General features: G+C 44.1%; 1 long non-coding RNA gene across 2 annotated transcripts in view; it reads left to right on the top strand.

Moving 5' to 3' along the window:
- The window catches only part of LOC118520372 (uncharacterized), a 213,558-nt gene that overhangs the window by 137,205 nt on the left and 57,934 nt on the right, over positions 1-18,419 (top strand). The window contains exon 4 of one of the 2 annotated variants that reach the window (XR_013449335.1): positions 8,196-8,327. The exons of the other annotated variant lie outside the window; for it this stretch is intronic. This is a non-coding gene — a long non-coding RNA (uncharacterized LOC118520372). The remainder of the gene's footprint in view (positions 1-8,195; positions 8,328-18,419) is intronic. 2 annotated transcript variants of the gene reach the window in all.

The raw sequence follows: 18,419 nt of genomic DNA, 5'->3' as shown, positions 1-18,419 counted from the left end.
TTGGGAAGGAAAGAGGGACATGAGGTGGGTGAGTGTGATGGCATGTGTGGCCTGCAGAAGCTGACACCCTTTGCCATGGAGGTGCATACACTGGCCAGGATTTGGAATGGCTGAAGGAGGACATGGGGTGGGAGCTAGAGTTGCTGCAGCCATGTCATCAAGATGAGGCAGTGGAACAGCGATGTGTGTGTGGGAAAGCACAGCACTCGGCTTTCCACTGACCTTCATGGTGTTAAAAAAAAAAAAAAAAAGAGCTGCCATTTTTTCTCTTTCACTTCCAAATGCCTTCTGTGGTCAATGCATCCTGGAGCTGTTCAGGGAATTCTGGAAACCTCGTTCCAGCTTACTAGACCAGTACATACTTCACCCTTAGTCAACTTGGCACCCATTTATATCTCTTTTAGCCATATTTAACTTCTCAATAAAGATAATAGGAGAGTATTGCTTCTACCTAACATGTTTTTATATACAATCAAAAATACACGAACACTCTCCCAAAAAAAGGACAAAAAATCCTTTACCCATCTTTATCCATTCTTTTTCCAGCTAAGTCACACTCCTCCTTTGAGATCTTATAGCTTAAATATTGAGACGTAAGATTAAATACTCTTACACACATTTTGTGTTAAATGGTGGGCAAATGAGAGAGTGAAAGAAAAACTAGCTAGTATATATGCAAATAGACTCACAGCCAAATAAGGAGGAAACATAACTATTATGGTCCTCGTTTTTGCAACTGGTCATGTAATGGTAGCTGATATTTATAACTTCCACTTACCACATACATTCCATATTCCCTTTGCCCTCACCAAGCGGGTTGGTTCCTTATGGTTCTGTGCCTGGTGGGTGACTCTGAAATTTATTCCTGAAGGGTGTTGGTCACTGGCCATCTTGCCTGTATTGGGTCATAGTTTTCCATTTGACTTCAATCATAGGACATGGAAGTATAAGAGGCACCCTAGGGCATCTCTTCTTCCAGACATATTCCTCCATCTTCTGATCATGTAAGAATAACCCAATTCCCTCCTGATAGTCAAGATCAATCACCCTACCTGGTAACCCTCTTCTTAACCTCTTCCAAGTGGCTGAATGCAAATCTTGACTTCCAATTTAATTGAATCATTGCTTTGTCCACAGTGACAGTGTTACACCATGGGTATCTAAGACCTTTAGGCCAGCGTAGTCCACAGTTGCAAAATTAGGAAGCAAAAATTTCGCTTGCATATCATTAGAGGAGTCACTGCTATTTTTATCCCTTGACCCTCCACATGTGAAACCTGGCTGTAGGAAAACACGCCGTGCATTGGTTGCTGATCAAGAGCAGATACTACAACATCCAGAAGGACATTCCCCTGGCCCTACAAGGTGTGACTCAGCTGGTGCCATAGCTGAGATATCATACAATCTGTTCCATTTGTCTGCTGTTGGGTAATGAGTCATCCCCAAACATGGTGACTTACAGCAAGAACAATCATTTTCTTCTTATCTCTCACAGTTGTAGAGTTGACTTGGCTCAGGTAGGGGGTTCTAGCTTAGTGTTTTTCATGTGGCTCAAGCCAGCACGGGGGATGGAGTCCCCTCAGAGTATCCCCTCACTCACATGTCTGGTGCTGTTTCTGGCTGTTGGCTGGAAATTCATCTGGGACTGTCAGAACATGGACTTGTGGCCTCCCCAGGTAGCTTGGGGGTCCTCATAGCATGGTGGCTGCATCCAAGAGTGAGTGTATCCAGATACAGGAAGTGGAAACTGCCAGTTTTAAGGTATGGGCCTGGAAAACGGCCCAGCATCTCTTCCTCCACATCCCATTGGTCAAGAAGTCACAGAGCACAGAAGGAAAAGGAGAGAACCTGGACCCACCTCGTACTGAGAGAAGCAGTCATTGACAGAATGAATTTTTAAACACAGATCTAGTTGCAAAGCATATGCATTCTCTATTTCTCTATGCTGACTTTGACTAAAAATCCTGGGTTTAGGTCTAGATCAGGGCTAATTCTGTGATGTTGAAGAAGGTATTGTTTCCTCTCCACTTATATGTGAAAGTGGGGGCCTGGATGAGGTCCCTTCAAACTGTAAGGCACTAGGCCATCTCAGGGTCCTGAGGACAGTCTTAGTCATGACTGGTTTTGCACATACTGAGGGCTCCTTGGAAGCTTTCCCAAAGCTATCCACAAATGAAACACTCTGGATGTTCACATCCATAGGTGGGATGCCCTAGGTGAAGTCCTACCTCCTCTTCAACCACAGGCTGCTGTAGCGCTTTTCTGCGCAGTTTAGCATCTTGGCTCATAATGCTATATTTTATCTATTGATTAATTTTAATTTGATATTTCACCCTACTGCAGAGAAGATTTGGGATGTGTTCTCTGGTTTTCCAGATTGATATAGAAGGGAGCAGGGAGTAGTAGGAAGAGTATTGCATCTGAGCTGCCACTCTGCCTTCATTTTAACTCTTCTTGAGCTGAGACAAGCTGTACCTCCTTTCTAGACTTTAGTTTTGTCCTCTGTAAAATGGGTTGGGGGACAAGGCTGGGTAGGATGATCTCTAAGGCAGCTTTGCCTGGCTTCTCAAATGTATTTATAATTTAGGTGAAGGGGCATGACTGATGTTTTTATTTATTTATTTTTTAAATGCTTTATTTATTTATTCATGAAAGAGAGAGAGAGAGAGAGGCACAGAGGCAGAGGGTGAAGCAGGCTCCCCGCCTAGCAGGGAGCCCGATGCAGGACTCGATCCCAGGACCCTGGGATCATGACCTGAGCCGAAGGCAGACGCTTAACCATCTGAGCCACCCAGGCGCCCCTGATGCTTTTATTTTTATTTTATTTTATTTTATTTTATTACCTAAGTCATATACCAGTTTTTATTTTTTTAATTTAAATTTAATTTGCTCCCATATAGTATATCATTAGTTTCAGATGTAGTGTTCAATGATTCATCAGTCACATATAACACCCAGTTTTATATTTTATTTTATTAAAAAAAGTCTTTTAGACAGAGCTTTGTATAGAGTAGGTGCTTAATGCATTTATGCTCCCAACATGGTGACTTCTTTTGTCTTGCAGACATTTCTCATGTTTGTCTGGTATCCCCAGTGAGATTATTGGTTCCTTGAAGAGAGGGGCACAAAGAATTGGTACTTGCCAAATACTTGTTGAATTGACACTGAAAAGTTAGCAACTAGCTGAACACCAGTTCAGGCTGGGATGGGGAGTCATAAGAAATATAATCAGCAAACACAGTGTAGTTACTTCTTGATTCATTAACCACTTCTGTGTGCCTCCTCTGGGTCACTCATGACCCAGCAGCTCTGCAGACCATATGGCACAGAAGAAGTGGTCCTTAGCCTTTGGAACCTTCCAAGCAGTGTGGAAAACTTAAGGAGGACTAAGGCAGATGGTAAAGTATAAGTCAAAAATATCTTGACACAAGAGAGGAGATGAACTGTCTGGGGAGATCATCAGGAAGACAGGATCAGACTAGGGGTATGAGGGACAGTCTGGCTCTAAGGGGAAGGATATTCTAAGCAGGGGTAAAACAAGACAGAACGCTCACAGATGGGAATTTCTGAGACTTCTTAAAGAGAGGAGAGAGGAACAGCAGGCCTTGGATTTTATGTACCCAAAGGGAGAAGAACACAGAGGGTAGAAACCGTAAAAACATTTGAGGCCAAGCCATGGACAGACAGCAGTGCTCTTTTAGGAATATGGGCCTTCACTGTGCAGGTGATGGGGAGTCATTGTTGATGAGGAGTATAGTATGATCAGACCGACACATGAATACTTCTTCTTCCTTCCATCCCTCTACATAGAATCTTCCATGTGCCAACCTGCATGCTAAGCCTGCGGAATGCAGAGGGGAGTAAAATAGGGACCCTGCTCTCAAGGAGCTCATGTGTATACAAACCATGTGTATACAAACCATGAAGCAGAATAGAAGAAAAAATCCTAGGCTCTATGGTTAAAGTCTGGACAGGGTCCCATGGGAGATCACAGGAAGGGACAGCTAATTATAACTGGGCACAGGGAGGGACTTGGAGGCAGAAGGGACACTGGGAAAGCTATTCATTCATTTATTTGGAAAACATCTATTGAACACAAACAATGTGCTAGATGTTTTTGTGGATATGGGAGATAGAGGTGCATGGAAATTACGTTAGTAGAAAGAGACAAACTATAATATGAGAATCAAATGATAGCAATGGTATCTGACACTTATTCTGTTCTTAGCAATGTCCCAGGTACCACTCTAAGTGCCTTTGATGAATTAACTTAATCTTCATAACTACTTTGTGAGGTAGGTATGGTTATTCTTCCCCTTTTACAGATGGGAAGCTGAGGCATAGAGATGGCAGTTAGGGAACTTCCCCGAGGTTTTATAATTAATAAGTGGTATAGCCAAGATTTGAACCTAGATAGCCTGAACCCAGAGACGAAGGTCTTAGCAAAGGGGCCACATTACCTCTTCACGAATCGAATAAAGAAATTCTGGAGAATGAGAAGTGCCATAAAGAAACTGAAATAGGGCAACAGGGTAGAGAATAATGAGATGGGGTGGGGCTGGTGCCACTCTAAAGGGATGCTTGTGGAAGACCATGCAGGAGGTGGTATTTGATTGATGTCTGAATGATGGAGAGGATCTGGCCATGAAATGTTCCCAGCAGCAGGGCCCAATGGCCTCCACTGGACCACTGAGAGTGAAGGAGAGAAATGCTACAGAAATGCAAATTTCCTCCTGGCTGGATGTACAGGTCAAGAGATGGCTGAGCTGGAGATGCTTTCAAAGGAGGTTTAAGCCCAAGTGGCATCAGAGGGGATGGTGCACAGACCTGCTTCCCATCATGGCCCAGAAGCCTCCCCCTCACTGCATAGCTGCCGTGGACGCCAGCTTGCCATGAGTTGCCCCAAATCCCAGCCATTTCTGTTCATTGGCCTGGTGCTCTGGCTGAGAATTTAATGATACACATAAGCAATCTGGGCTTTGAGCAGGTGAACGTGTATATCCTAATCCTGCCAGAGCTGGGAGCCAAGTCTCGGGGAGCAAATATGTAACCAGATGTCTTTGAAGTGGGTGAGGCGTTAAAGCTTGCAGCAGAAGGCGGAGAGGTTTCTCTGCTGGTCAGAAGACCAGAAGCCTCATCCAGAAGGCTGTGTGGGAGCCTGGGTCTTTGAAAAGAACTCTGGCTAAGTTTCTGGGAAAGCAGATGGGGAAAAAAGTGCTGTTCGAGTCATGGATCAAGAATTTGAAGATCTGAGGTAAGCGCCGTGAATTGTGCAAGACTGTTGAATCTCAGATCTGTACCTCTGAAACAAATAATGCAATATATGTTAAGAAAGAAAAAAAGAAGAAGAAGAATGTAGCAGGAGGGGAAGAACGAAGGGGGGGAAATCGGAGGGGGAGAAGAACCATGAGAGACGATGGACTCTGAAAAACAAACTGAGGGTTCTAGAGGGGAGGGGGTTGGGAGGATGGGTTAGCCTGGTGATGGGTATTGAGGAGGGCACGTTCTGCATGGAGCACTGGGTGTTATGCACAAACAATGAATCATGGAACACTATATCTAAAACTAATGATGTAATGTATGGGGATTAACATAACAATAAAAAAATTAAAAAAAAAAAGAATTTGAAGATCTGAGTATTTACACTATTTCTGCCGCCAGCTTACTGTGTGATCTTGGCCAAGTCATTTTTTCTCTCTGGGCCTATGCTCCCTGTAAAAATAGAGCATTAGATTGAGTGAACTCTATCCTGGCAGGTGCCTTGATCTTGGGGATTGAGCACTTAATACATGAGCTGAACCCTATTCTTCAAATAACTTAGTATTTCAATGTTTCAACAAATGCACCTAAGTCACTATCATGGGGAGGTATCAGAACTTTGTAGGATTTTTTATTTTTGTCTTGAGGTTTAATACAATTTTTTGAAGATGAGAAATACACATAAGATGCTCAGGAAGCACTGTCAACTGAGTGCTGAGTGTCCCTGAAGGTGCTAACCCAGGCTTGCTCAGTCCTGCTCTTGCCTTCATTCATGTCTCAGGAGGGCAGGGATTTGGGTGGGAGAGAGTCCTACCTGCCTTCCCAGATGCCTGTTCTCAATAGAAAACTTATGCTTTTGCCAAAAGTTTTAAAAACATGGCACTTAGGGATGGTACCGGGTGGTGCCATTGGGCTAAAGGGATGTCCATCAAATTTCTGCTTCTATTTCCCTCTAAACTCAGGCTCTGTACTCAAGATTCAGAATGCAGCTGGAAGAATGGAATTCATGAAGTGCAGCCACTCTGATTCCCAGAAGCTATGATAGCAGATGTTTCTACAGATCTTCTGAACCATGCTGCATTTGTTCTTCCAACTTAGAGACCTCTTCACCGTCCCTGGTGAAACTAATGTGATGATTTAATTACAGGGCTGGTGGCCAATCAGACACTTGGGTAATCAACTTCACACTCAGCAGGTGGGGGTGGCTCAGGAGGGTCCTTGGGTGCAGCCAGCAGGCTAATCGTAAGTGTATCATTTCTCAGAAAAATGGAAATGGCTATTTCAAATTTGAATGCTCCCTCCTTGAACAAGATGATTTGTCCTCTTACTCTTCCTTGTCTTTCTATCAGGGAGGTTTCAAGCTCCCTGCTTCTCCCAGAGATGGGGACAGGTTGCCACAAATAGGGACACAGCAGACAAAAGGCCGAGACTGTCCCAGGCAGAGCTCCTCCCCAGGGTGGGGCTCATTACCAGAGGTGGGTTTACCTTGAAAGAAATAAAGGGAGTTGAAGATTCAGGACACCCGCCCCCCCCCGCCCCCGCCACTGCACAAGATCCTTTAGAGGCTCTGAAGGAAGCTCCATTGGTGTGTTCATATGAGTAAGTCTGTCTTAATCCATTTGGGCCGCCATAACAAATACCATAGACCTAGTAGCTTATAAACAACAGAAATGTATTTCTCAGAGTTCTGGAAGCTGAAAGTCTAAGATCAGGGTGCTAGTATGGTTGGGTTCTGGTGAGGGCCTCTTCCATAGGTTGTTGACTTCTTGTTGTATCCTCACAAGGTAGAAAGAGAACTAACTGGCTTTCTGGCTTTTTTCTAGAAGGGCATTAATCCTATTCACAAGGGCCCTGCCCTTGTCACCTAATTACCTCTCAAATTCCCCACCTTCTGCCAACACTGAGGGTTAGATTCAAGATATGGACTATTTGGAACTCAAACATTCAGCCCCAAACAATGTGTTGTAAAATTTGCAAGAGTAGGATGTATTAATCACAATCAGTTAAGGCAGATGACCCCTTGTGCTGGGTTGTTGTTGGTTGGAAGTGGCCCTAGGCCTCTTTGGCACTGGCAAAGGGGACATTGAGGTGGGGACACATTTGGTTTGGGATTAGTGAGCTGTATTTATGTGGTTGAGGCCATTTCTGTATATAATTATGGTATTCCTGGCCATCCTGGTTAGGAATAGCTTCCTGCTGTGACAGTTCCCTTTTCAGTGTGACCTGAAGACAGCGTCTGGGGCCAGTTGTAGTATGAATATGCACTATAGTCCTGGTGCAGGAGGTGCATAGGTAGTAGGAGAAAACAAGGTTTGAAATGTGCTGAGCCAGAAATTAGTACATGGCCTTTTGTGAGTGGAGGATTAATTCATCTCCCATCAATATCTGGTCCACAGGGAAGTTCCCTTGTTGGAAATATACTCGATAATGCAGCATGAACAATTATCAATTGTTTGGGGGCTGGGGTGTTTGAAGGGAATTGTGGAAAATACTGTTTATCATAAGTCCCATATTTTTTTAGGGAGAAAATGTATAGCCATAGCACAAACATGAGTACATATGTAAAGCCCGTAACGGCTCATATGTAAAGCATATGTGGTAGAAGATTTGCCATATTTTGACTACAATCATAAACATTTACATGATATTACAATATGGAGTTGTGAAGTTAGAAGAACCTTTTTATAAAATATTAATAAATTGTTTTGATCTAGACTGAAGCTTAATTATCTCCGTATGCTTTTCATGGAATAATAGTACAAAATTGTTATCACATGGAGAGCTCATAGAAGAGTATGTAGCCAAATGGAGCATTATAGAAGTGGTCAATTAATAATATTTATTTTTCTGATGTTGTTGTGACTTTTGTATGTGTCATCTTTTAAAAAAATTTGAAATTCCATCTTAAACCTAATTTTGCATCCCTTTTCTTAAAGGAGGGCCCCAAACATATAGGCATCAGACCCCATAAAACATGGATCCATCCAGCACTTCAGGTGTGGCCTCTGATGCCCCCACAGTAGCCTGCAGCCCACACTTGCTCCTGTACCAAGACCAGCAGAAGTGAGGTAACTGCTTCTCTTCCTCGTGTCTGCAGAAGTTGGGGTACAGTCCCGTTCTCAGATCTAGGCTGGAGCCCAACACACTGCTAGGGGCTCTGCTGCCCCTGAAGCCCCCATGCATCCCACCCAGGTCTGGATCCAACAGTGCAGAGGTGAACCCTGAACTTGGGGGCAGCAGCCCCTCTCCCAGCCATGCATACACTCCCTATACTCTTCCCCAACTCCACACCAGAATGGCTAAGGTCAAGAGTCTGGGCACCTGTGCAGGCCTGATCCCATTCAGGTCAACACACACACCTGGAGCTTACTCTGGGTCAGGCTCTAGGATGTGGGACTGAGCTCTGAGCAGGGTGTAGCACTAGGAACCCTGGAATGGGTAACAATGAATAGGAATAATAAGCCTGTCCTAGCAGGCCGTCAGGTGAAGACAAAAAGATGGTCACACACAGAGTGGTGCTGGTACTCTTGGAGGTTACATGGAGGGAACAGGGGGACAGCTCTCCTTAGTTATTAGTCATAAAGATGACGGTAACACTGCACCTTCTGCTAATAATAATCCTCAATGAGAAGAGCAATCAATGGTGAATTGTTTGAGGCAGAAGCCACATTGGTTGTAAACTTGCAGATCTGCAGCATCTAGACCAGAACGTGGTACGTAGTAGGTACTCAACAGATGGCTGTTAAGTGAGTGAAACAATAAAGATTTTGAGTGCTTACTTTGTGCAGGCACTGTGAGAAGTGCTCCAGTTCATTTAAACCTTACAACAATCCTATGGGAGGTGATATCCTATTTCACAGATGAGAAAGCCAAGGTGGGCATAGGTTATGTGGCCAAGGTCCCACAGCCACTGGGGTGGGTCCTCCCTGGTACTCAGCTTTCTTGCCTCATTCTAAGGAAAATTGCTTTTCCTTATTCAACCCCCATCTGTAGCCAAATCCCAGACCATTTGGTTGGGAACAGATGACCCCAACTGCCAGTCTTTGGGCGAGTCCGAGAGTCCTGCTTCCTGTAGAGACAGATGTTCTGGATGAGAACAGAACAGCCGGCTCCCATTGTCTGGGCCATTGTCTGGGCTCGCTACCTGGTCTGCCTCACCGGCTGGCAGGATGTGATCTGCTTCTGAAATTAGGGCTCGTCTGGCTGCCCAGACTGAACCCACAGAGCATGGCCAGGCTGTCCTGCATAACAGATTTAAACTCACGCCTCCTTATTGGCTTCTGTTTGTGTCCACCTCTCCCGTACTCTGCCCATCTTTAGAAGTTGCTAATAGCTTGTACCCCTGTAAACATCATCAGTGTTTGTGCACCTGCCTCTTCTAATAGACCATGCACTCTCAGAGGCAGGGGCTGTGTGATATGTGTACTTCCATGCCCCGTGCCCTGCATGGCGTCCTGTATGTCCAGATTCTCAAGAAGTTTCTCAAGAAGATTCCAATCCTCACTGGCCATTAATCTTAGGCAAATGACTTCCCTCTGTTTCCTCATCTGTAAAACAACAAGTGATAATGGTATGTATCTCATAGAGTTGCTGTGAGGATTAACTTAGTCAGTAAATATAAAGACAAAAAGTGGTACCTGGCACAGGGAAGCTCTCTATCAGTGTTAGCCATTATTATTCTTAGTGACCATACAGCGCCTTCTTTTCTTCCTTTTTAGTTTGTTAATAGTGCATGCAACACATTTTAACACCAAACTGTTGTCTGTCTGGTGTTTCTCTCTGATTGTTTGTTATGGACAAGTTTTGTTGTCTCAATTACATTTTATAAACTCTTTAACATTAAGGACCCTTTGTTAGGATACTGCTGGGTTTTTCATCTGGTTTGGGTTGTAGACCTCTTCAGGAATCTGAGCAAAATCATGACTGCTCTGCTCAGGAACCCATAGATGCAAAGTATCACCTCCCACTTTTAGGAGTCTTCCCACTGCCAGCAAGGGCTCTCTGGTCAAGCATGTCTAGCCTGACTCTAGATCTGGCCCTGCCACCAACATGCTGTGTTGCTGGGCAGGCAACCGTCCCTCTGTGGGCTTCTGTACAATAAGGGAGACCAGGGGCTTGATGGATCCTTCTAGTAAGGACATCCCACACTGTTCATCTGCTTTACCAAGCAATAACTTCCTTCTAAATTCCATTAGATTAGATAGAAGGGGGGAAAAAAACACCCTGAATCTCATTCCATTACAGCTCGAAGCTTTCTCTTCTCTTCATAGTACCTTTTAAATGGTATAGACAGAGAGAAAGCTTCATAAATCTCCCATAAGCCAAGAGCTTGACTGAAGTAATTGCAAGATGGGGCGGAGGGGGCAGCTTGCACCTCTACTTGCTGTGGCTGGAATCAGTCTCCATATATCAAAAGCGAAAAGGAGGGCACCCCTGTATATCACCTCACCCCCAAACAGAGGCAGGGTCAATGGTAGGACTTTGGTAGGACAATCAGACCCCAGGGATCTGCTCTCCACATCTCCTGTCCCAGGGGTCTTCTCAGGTGTCTTATAGGGTCCATTACTCTGTCTATTGCCTAAACTGGTCCTTCTACATCCTCTGCACCCCAGATGCATGTTGGCCCTAGGAAGAAAGTACATAAAATAGGTCATCTTTTGTCAGCTCTTGGCTTTAAAACATCTCCCTACCCTACCGGGTTGGTGTTTCCAAGGTAAGGCTCCATCAGAGGGATGAGGACATGCAAAAGCGCTGTGGTGGGCATGCTCTACAGGAACTGAAAGAGGGTCAGAGCAGCTGGACACTGAAGGATGTTGTGTGAGATGTGGCGGTGAGCAGGGGCCAATTCTTGCAGGACCTTGAACTTCCTGTGTAGTATTTTAGTGTCCAAGAGAAGTAGGAAGCCTCCTGACAGATTTCAAGCAAGGGTAGGGATGGGGATAGAGCTTGAAGTTCAATGGCAGTCTATAAAGCAGATGTCTTAGAAGAGCTGGAACAGGGGCACCTGGGTGGTTCAGTCGGTAAAGCATCCAACTCTTGGTTTCCCCTCAGGTCATAATCTCAGGGTCATGGAATTGAGCCCCACATCAAGCTCTGCATCCAGCTGGGTGTCTGCTTGTAATTCATTCTCTCTCCCTCTTATCTTCCTGCCCAACTCAAATAAATAAATAAATCTTAAAAAAAAAAAGAACTGAAACATGATGTTCAGCCAGACAAACCTCAGGCCCCAGGTAATAAGCACTAAGTGGGGTCTGGGACCCAGGAAGCAGGCAGAGGCTTGGTTTCCAGAACTGGGACACAGGTTAGCAAGAAAAGCAGCAAGGTATTCTTAGGTTGTGATTAGTGTGAACTAGAGATTCCTGAAACCACACGTCTCCTCCGTCCTAGGGAGTGGGTCAGCCATGGCCCGTGCCGGCACAAGGACAACTCAGTCTGCAGGTCAGGGTCAAGTGACACCAGATGGGGACTGGAGGGCTGAAAGGTGGGCCATACAGAGTTTAGGGCCTGAAATCAGGACCTGCTCTTCATTCTATCTTTGAGGAGCTGTGGAGGGGAAGAGGAGAAGGAGGAGGAAGAATATGGAAGGTGGAGCGCTAGTGTACAGGCAGAGTGACTGTTGGAAGATTATGTAAAAAGCACAGAGGAGGAGGCCCACTTCCTTATTTTTAGTGTATTTGCATTCAGGATCTCCCTAGCTGAGAGCTGGCCAAGGTCATTACGACAGGCATTTTCTCTTGCAGGGACCTGTTAATTTATCCCATTATAGCTATACCTCTCCATTCTCCACAGGTACTTACCATACATCTAAATTCTGCCTCCATTAAAGCTGAGCCATGGGAAAGCCCACTGAATTATAGGGTCAGGACCCTTCTTCCCACTCCCTCCACCCAAAATTTCCTCTACCCTTAGTTTTCACAGAACCATTATCACCTGTCTGGAGTAACCCATTAGCTAAAGAGCATATTAGCATAGATGGCTTACTCAGATGCACATCATCAGGATGCAGTTCCATCCAGCCGCAGGCCCTAAGGGGGTGATCTGGAGAGTTCATTTTGTTGGGAGACAGCGTGGTCTCCCAGAAAGAGACAGGACCCCGGGTTCTGATTCTTATTATGCCACTTCTCATCTGTTTATTCACGTAAACGGTTTTCCCTCGTATTTCCTAGGTGCAGACATGGACCCTGCCCTCAAGGATTCTTGAAGTTCTGCAGGAATGACATGATAGTTGTACTTTTTTAAGTGCCTCCATGCATTCAATTAAATGAATATGTATTTCAATTTGGGGTAAATCAAGAAGTCTTCATGAAAGGCTTCATGAAAGCCTTTGAACTGGCCCTTGAAGAATGGAAAGGGGCTCAACAACTCTTGGGGCACCATTTGTAACATGTAACTTATTCTTACTGTGTCACAGCTTCTGGCCAGATCTGCAGATGGAGAAGCTTGCTTCGAGGCATGTAAATTGACCAACTTTCGGTGAGCACCTTTCATGAGGCAGGGGCTGAGCTGCACACTAGGATGCAAAGATGCAGTGACTGGGATCTCTTGGTAAACACCCCCCAAGGCCATCCCAATATAGAGCCATCTGCTCACCAACCTCTGGCTTTCCCACAGACTCCCACATCTCTATTTCAGACCAGGACCAGCACTTCTGTCGCCTCCTCCTGGGTGAATCACTGTTGGTCAGATTCTACCATGGACTTGTTCATTAGTATCTCTGACATGATTGCGGTGCTCATTCGTTGTCTTGAGGCATCGCACAAACATGATTAACACCATCATGTCTGGTAAAGGAAAAAGGAAAAAGCAGAGAGTATGGAAGTTTCTAGCACAAAAAGGGCTGTGATTATGGAAGGAATGAAAGTAGGAATCTTAAAAAAAAAATTGTGGTGGGGAAATGATAGATGTTGTGGTCTAGGTGGGATGGTTTGACTGCAGAGGTAACTCCCAAGGGCAGAACACGTACCATGAAGAATACGCAAGAGGCCGTGTGTGTGTGTGCAGTCGTCACTTGTCAGGAAAAGCAATCATAGTGACCATGTCAGAGCACCTGCAACTTCCCGGGGGGTTTCCAAGTGCTCTGCATACACAATAACATGTCTATTTCTCACAAAAATCCTTGGGAGGTGGGGGTCACTATTAATATTGTTTCTGTTTTACAGATGTGGAAACTGAGTCTCCGGGTTGTTACACAACTTACCCAAGGTCAGGAAAAAGCGTCCCCCAGCCACGAATAAATAGGCACAATTGAACATGCATTGAGTGTGTACTATGAGCCAGCCATTGCTCTAAGCTCCGTCTGCCCACCTATTTCCATATAAGTTCATTTCATTCCTAAAACAGCCCCGTGAGGTGGGTTGTAATTACGGCGCTCGACCTGACCCTGAGGGAGGTTAAGTGACATGGCCAACGAGGTGGAGCTGAGAAGTGAATCCAGCCTGCCCAATTCCACAGCCTTCCTTTGCATAGGAGAACATGAAGGCGGTGCAGTGTTTATGGAGGGAAGGGGACCAAGCTGAGAAATACTCAAGGCAAAACCCAAATGGCTTTGCGGCTGAGGGTGCAAAACAGGGAGAAGCTGAGATTTCTCTAGGATCTCTTCCAGCTTCCCCTCTATGTTTCAAAGGAGGAGAGCAGATGTGGGGGCCCTGGTGAGCTGTCTGAGCTTTTGAAGCAAAAATTGAACTGGCATGGGAACGTGAGTGCAACCAACTTGTGACTTCAGGCAGATTATTTTTACTTCAATAAGTCTGTTTCCTCATCTGGAAAATAGAGGAAATAAGATCTGCTCTCCACTTATCTCACTTCAGTGTTTTTCAGATAAAAGACTGAGTTATGCAGAACACTATGTCTCAGTCGCTGTGGGGGAGAGCCCAGGTGTGAATGACTGACATCTGCAAATTCATTGATTCACTCACTCACTCATTCAGGTACGGGATCCTAGGCTCTTACAGCTAGAAGGGGTCTTGGAGGTTCACTCCACCGCCTTCTCTTTCCACACCTCCCCAAAGCAGGAATCCCACTCAAAATATCCCTGAGCTATCCTTTGTGCAAACACCTCTAATGATGGCTAAACACGGGACATCTCAAGGATGTTCTTTCTACTGTTCAAAAAAAAAAAAAAAAAGCTGTCAATGGAGGAAGTTATCCTTCCATTTAACTGAAGGTTACCTCCTAGTAGCTTCCTCCTATTGTTCTTATTTTATTCATTTTTTAAAAATTCATTTCAAAATGTGACTTTTGATGATCCGTTGGCCATGTACTAGACACTGTGGAGGACCCAAGAGAAACAGCCATTGACATTGCCCTTGAGGAGCTTCTGATGTGGCTGACGAGATAAAATGAACATTCCTAAAGATCTGCACAGCAAATGAAAAAAATAAGAGTTATCAGAAGGCTGAGCCCTGTGGGAGCCACATGGAAGGTACAGAAGTGAGTGCCAGAGGGACTCAAAGGGGAAGAGAATCCAGTGTGGACTGAGTGGCCAGAAAGACCAGCTGGAGGGAGTTTTAGGGGATCCTTAACAAAAGAGTAGAATTTGAATAGGCACGGGACAGGTGATCACCGGGGCAGGGGACACAGTGGGAGCAAAGTTCAGGGATAAGACAACAGAGAGGCAGTCAAGTTTGCCCTTCAAAACTACTGTGTGAGGCAAAGGGTCAGACCCAAGGTTCTCTCCAGATTTCTCTGTGAGAGCCTAGAATGGCAGCTCCAAGGACTTTAGGATTTAGAGGAAGGTAATGTGCCCAGTGGTTGCCATTTGGAAACTGAGAGTCACACTGGCTGCAATGAATCTCCACCTTTACCTCTTACAGCCTGTGGCTTGGTACAGCTTCTATAACATCTGTAAGCCTTACTTTTTCATCTATAAAAATGGAGTCAATAGTGACATCCAACTCACAAGAATGTAGTGAGGATAAGGTGAGACACATATGCAGGTGAAATGCTTAGCCCAGGTCCAGGTTTGTCTTGTGCGGCTGGTGAATATGAGCTGCTTTGGTGGTTTCGCCCGTACTCTCAGAACTGTAGAACCACTAATCCTCTATAAGCTTCAGGTTAGCATAGTCTTCTTCCTGGGCAAAGCCATTTATCTTACTAAGACCCAAACTGGCAGTCAGACTATTCTCTTTTGATTGTTCCGGATCCTTTTCTGGCAAGAGACAGCAATGACCCCAGAAATGGCCCAGAGGCCTCTATGCTAAAGGAAAGAGAGAGAAACTGACAGACCAGAGGGAGAAAAGTCGGTGTTAATCTCAGCTCTGTCACTGACCTTGAGTGAGCCCCCTACCCTTTCTTGCCCCATTTTCCTTACCTGTCAAGTGAGGCGCTCCGTGCTGGCAATCACTAACATCCAGTTCCCCTTCGCTCATGGGCTGGGATATGCAGTCTGTGAATAATTGTGGCTTGCCTCTATATGAAGCATAATCATTATTCAAATTAACTTTTGTATTTGTCTGGCACTTTTTACACTTCATGGAGTTTCCACATCCATCACCTCACCTGCGGCTTGTCACGGCTCTCTGACATAACCAGGGCAACAGCTCTTGTATCTCCTGATGCATGGGGAAACTGAGGTCTAGAGCAGAGAAGTGACTAGCCAATGGACCCAGAGCCTCTGAGTCTTTGGATTTTCACTTCCTATCTCTGGGCTGATTTTCATCCCATCCCAGGGAAACCTTAAAAAAAAAAAAAAGCACCCAAACAAAAACCCCAAAACATGTTATTTTGTAAATTGAAAGTTGTTTTTCTTTTTCCAAATGAAGCAGTCTTTTAATTTCTCCTCCAACAGCAATCTTTGTCCCTAATTTCCCTAAACTTTTTTTATTGAAGCTGCCAAAATTTCAGGTTGCTTGTAGTACAAATATTAATTTGACTAATGAGCTTGGAAACTATGTGATCCCATTTCCTAGTTTATACCACAATATAGAAATTAAAGAAACATGCAGAGATCAGAGTAACAAAGGAATATCAGATACTTTTCCCTGAGGGAGATCTTAATAAAGGCTGAGACCTCTGGATGGGTGGGAAGGTTAGACATGTATATGTACCCACTGAAGCTGGTTGAGTTAAACTTGAAAACATACTTGAATATTCGAAATATCAACACTTGAAAACATGGGGTTCAAAAGTGTGAAGACTGGAGCTCATGGACTAGGTTTTGAGTTGTGTCTTTGTCACTTACCAGGTGTGTGATATGGGAGATATCATTTAAACTTTTGGAGGCTTAGTCTTATTGGTTTTGTTTTTGGGTTGGTTTATTTTTTTTGGCTTTTGTTTTTTGGAGCCTGAGGGTTTTCTTTAAATCTTTTAAGTGGTGATACTAATAGCATCTACCTCATAGGATTGGATTGAAGATTGAATAAGGCATTTAGTCTAGACTATCCTTCATAATGTTTGGTGTGTACTAAGAGCTCAGAAAGGTTAGCTGCCATTAACATGAACTTAGGACCTAGGAGCCTGTGTTTCCAAGATGTGCTTGTATGTTAAATTCCTCAGGACCTTTGCATCTCAGCCCAGTTTCTCAGCTGGGCTTCTGACCTACCTATCTACCCATTCAACATCCCTTTCTGAAAGCCTTACAAGCACATTGGTCTCAACTGATCCCAAAGTGTTCTAATGGTCTTCCTCCCAAATCAGCTTATCCCCCAGGCTCCCCTATCTTAATCAACAGCATAGATCCCCATCCAGTTGCTCAGCCAAAAAAGCCAAAACAATCCCAGGTCTTCCCTCTCTCTCCTGCTGTACCGTCACTAATCCCATTAATTCCACCTCCTAAAGATCTTTCAACGCTCTCCATTCTCCTCTATATCCATTGCCATTACGTTAGCCTGAGAATCACCATGTCTCCCTTGAAAACTCCCATGGTCTCTCCCCATCATTTCTGGCTCATCTCTCTAATCCACTTCTCACAATCAGCCAGATGGACTTTTGAAGTCAGCTTCTTATTGGGACCCGTGCAATTCCCCCATACATGCTGATGAATTTCTGACCATGGTCCTGTTCGTCTCAATCATCCACAACCTGTTCTGGCCTCTCCACTGTGCTTGCAGCTCAGGGCTCTGGGTGGCTTACATTTTTATCAATACACTTAATTTTTTATAAGAGGTTTAGGTTTGCAGGAAAACTGAGCATAAGATACCAGGAGTTCCTACACGTACCCTCTCTCCACAGTTTCCCCTAATATTAGTGGGGTAAATTTGTTAAAATTAATGAACTAATATGGATACATTATTATTAACTGAAGTCTATAATCTGCATTAAACTTAACTCTTTGTGTTGAATTATTCTATGGGTTTGACAAAGGTAGAGTGTCATGTGTCCATTGTCACAGTATTCTGCAGAATGGTTTTGCTGCCCCCAAACATCCATGTGTTCTACTTACTCATGTCTCCTCTCCTCCCCCAAATCCCTGGCAACCAGTGATCTTTTTCCTGTTGCTATAGTTTTTCTTTTTTCAGAATGCCATATAAGTGGAATAATATTGTACATAGCCTTTTTAGATTGGCTTCTTTCATTTAGCAATATGCATTTAAGGTTCCTTCCCATAGTTTTGTGACTTGATAGCTCATTTCTTTTTATTGCTGAATAATATTACATTATATGGATATAACATGGTTTGTGTAGCCATTCATCCACGAAAGGACATCTCCATTCCTTCCAGTTTTTGACAATTATGAATAAAGCTGATATAAACATTTGTGTGCAGGTTTCTATGTGGACATGTTTTCAACTCCTTTGGGTAAATACCTAGGAATGCAATTGGTGAATTGTCTGTGTTTAACTTTGTAAGAAACCACCAAACTATCTTCCAAAGTAGCTCTTCCATTTTGCATTCTCACCAGTAGTGAATGTTGAGTTCCTGTTGTTCCACATCCTTGTCAGCATTTGGTGTCGTTGGTGTTTTGAATTTTAGCCATTCTAATAGGTATGTCAGAGGTATCTCATTGTGGTTTTAATTTGCAATTCCCTAATGATTTATGATGTTGAGCATCTTTTCACATGCTCAGTTGCCATTTATAAAACTCTTTAATGAGGTATCTGTTCAGATCTTTTGCCCATTTTTTAATCTGGTTGCTTGTTTTCTTATTGTTGAGTTTTAAGGGTTCTTTGTAATTTTTGATACAAGTTCTTCCTCAGATATGTATTTTGCCAATGTTTTTTCT

Source organism: Halichoerus grypus, chromosome 6, assembly GCF_964656455.1.
Source record: "Halichoerus grypus chromosome 6, mHalGry1.hap1.1, whole genome shotgun sequence".
Classification (NCBI taxonomy): domain Eukaryota; kingdom Metazoa; phylum Chordata; class Mammalia; order Carnivora; family Phocidae; genus Halichoerus; species Halichoerus grypus.
This window is presented reverse-complemented; position numbering and strand designations above follow the sequence as displayed.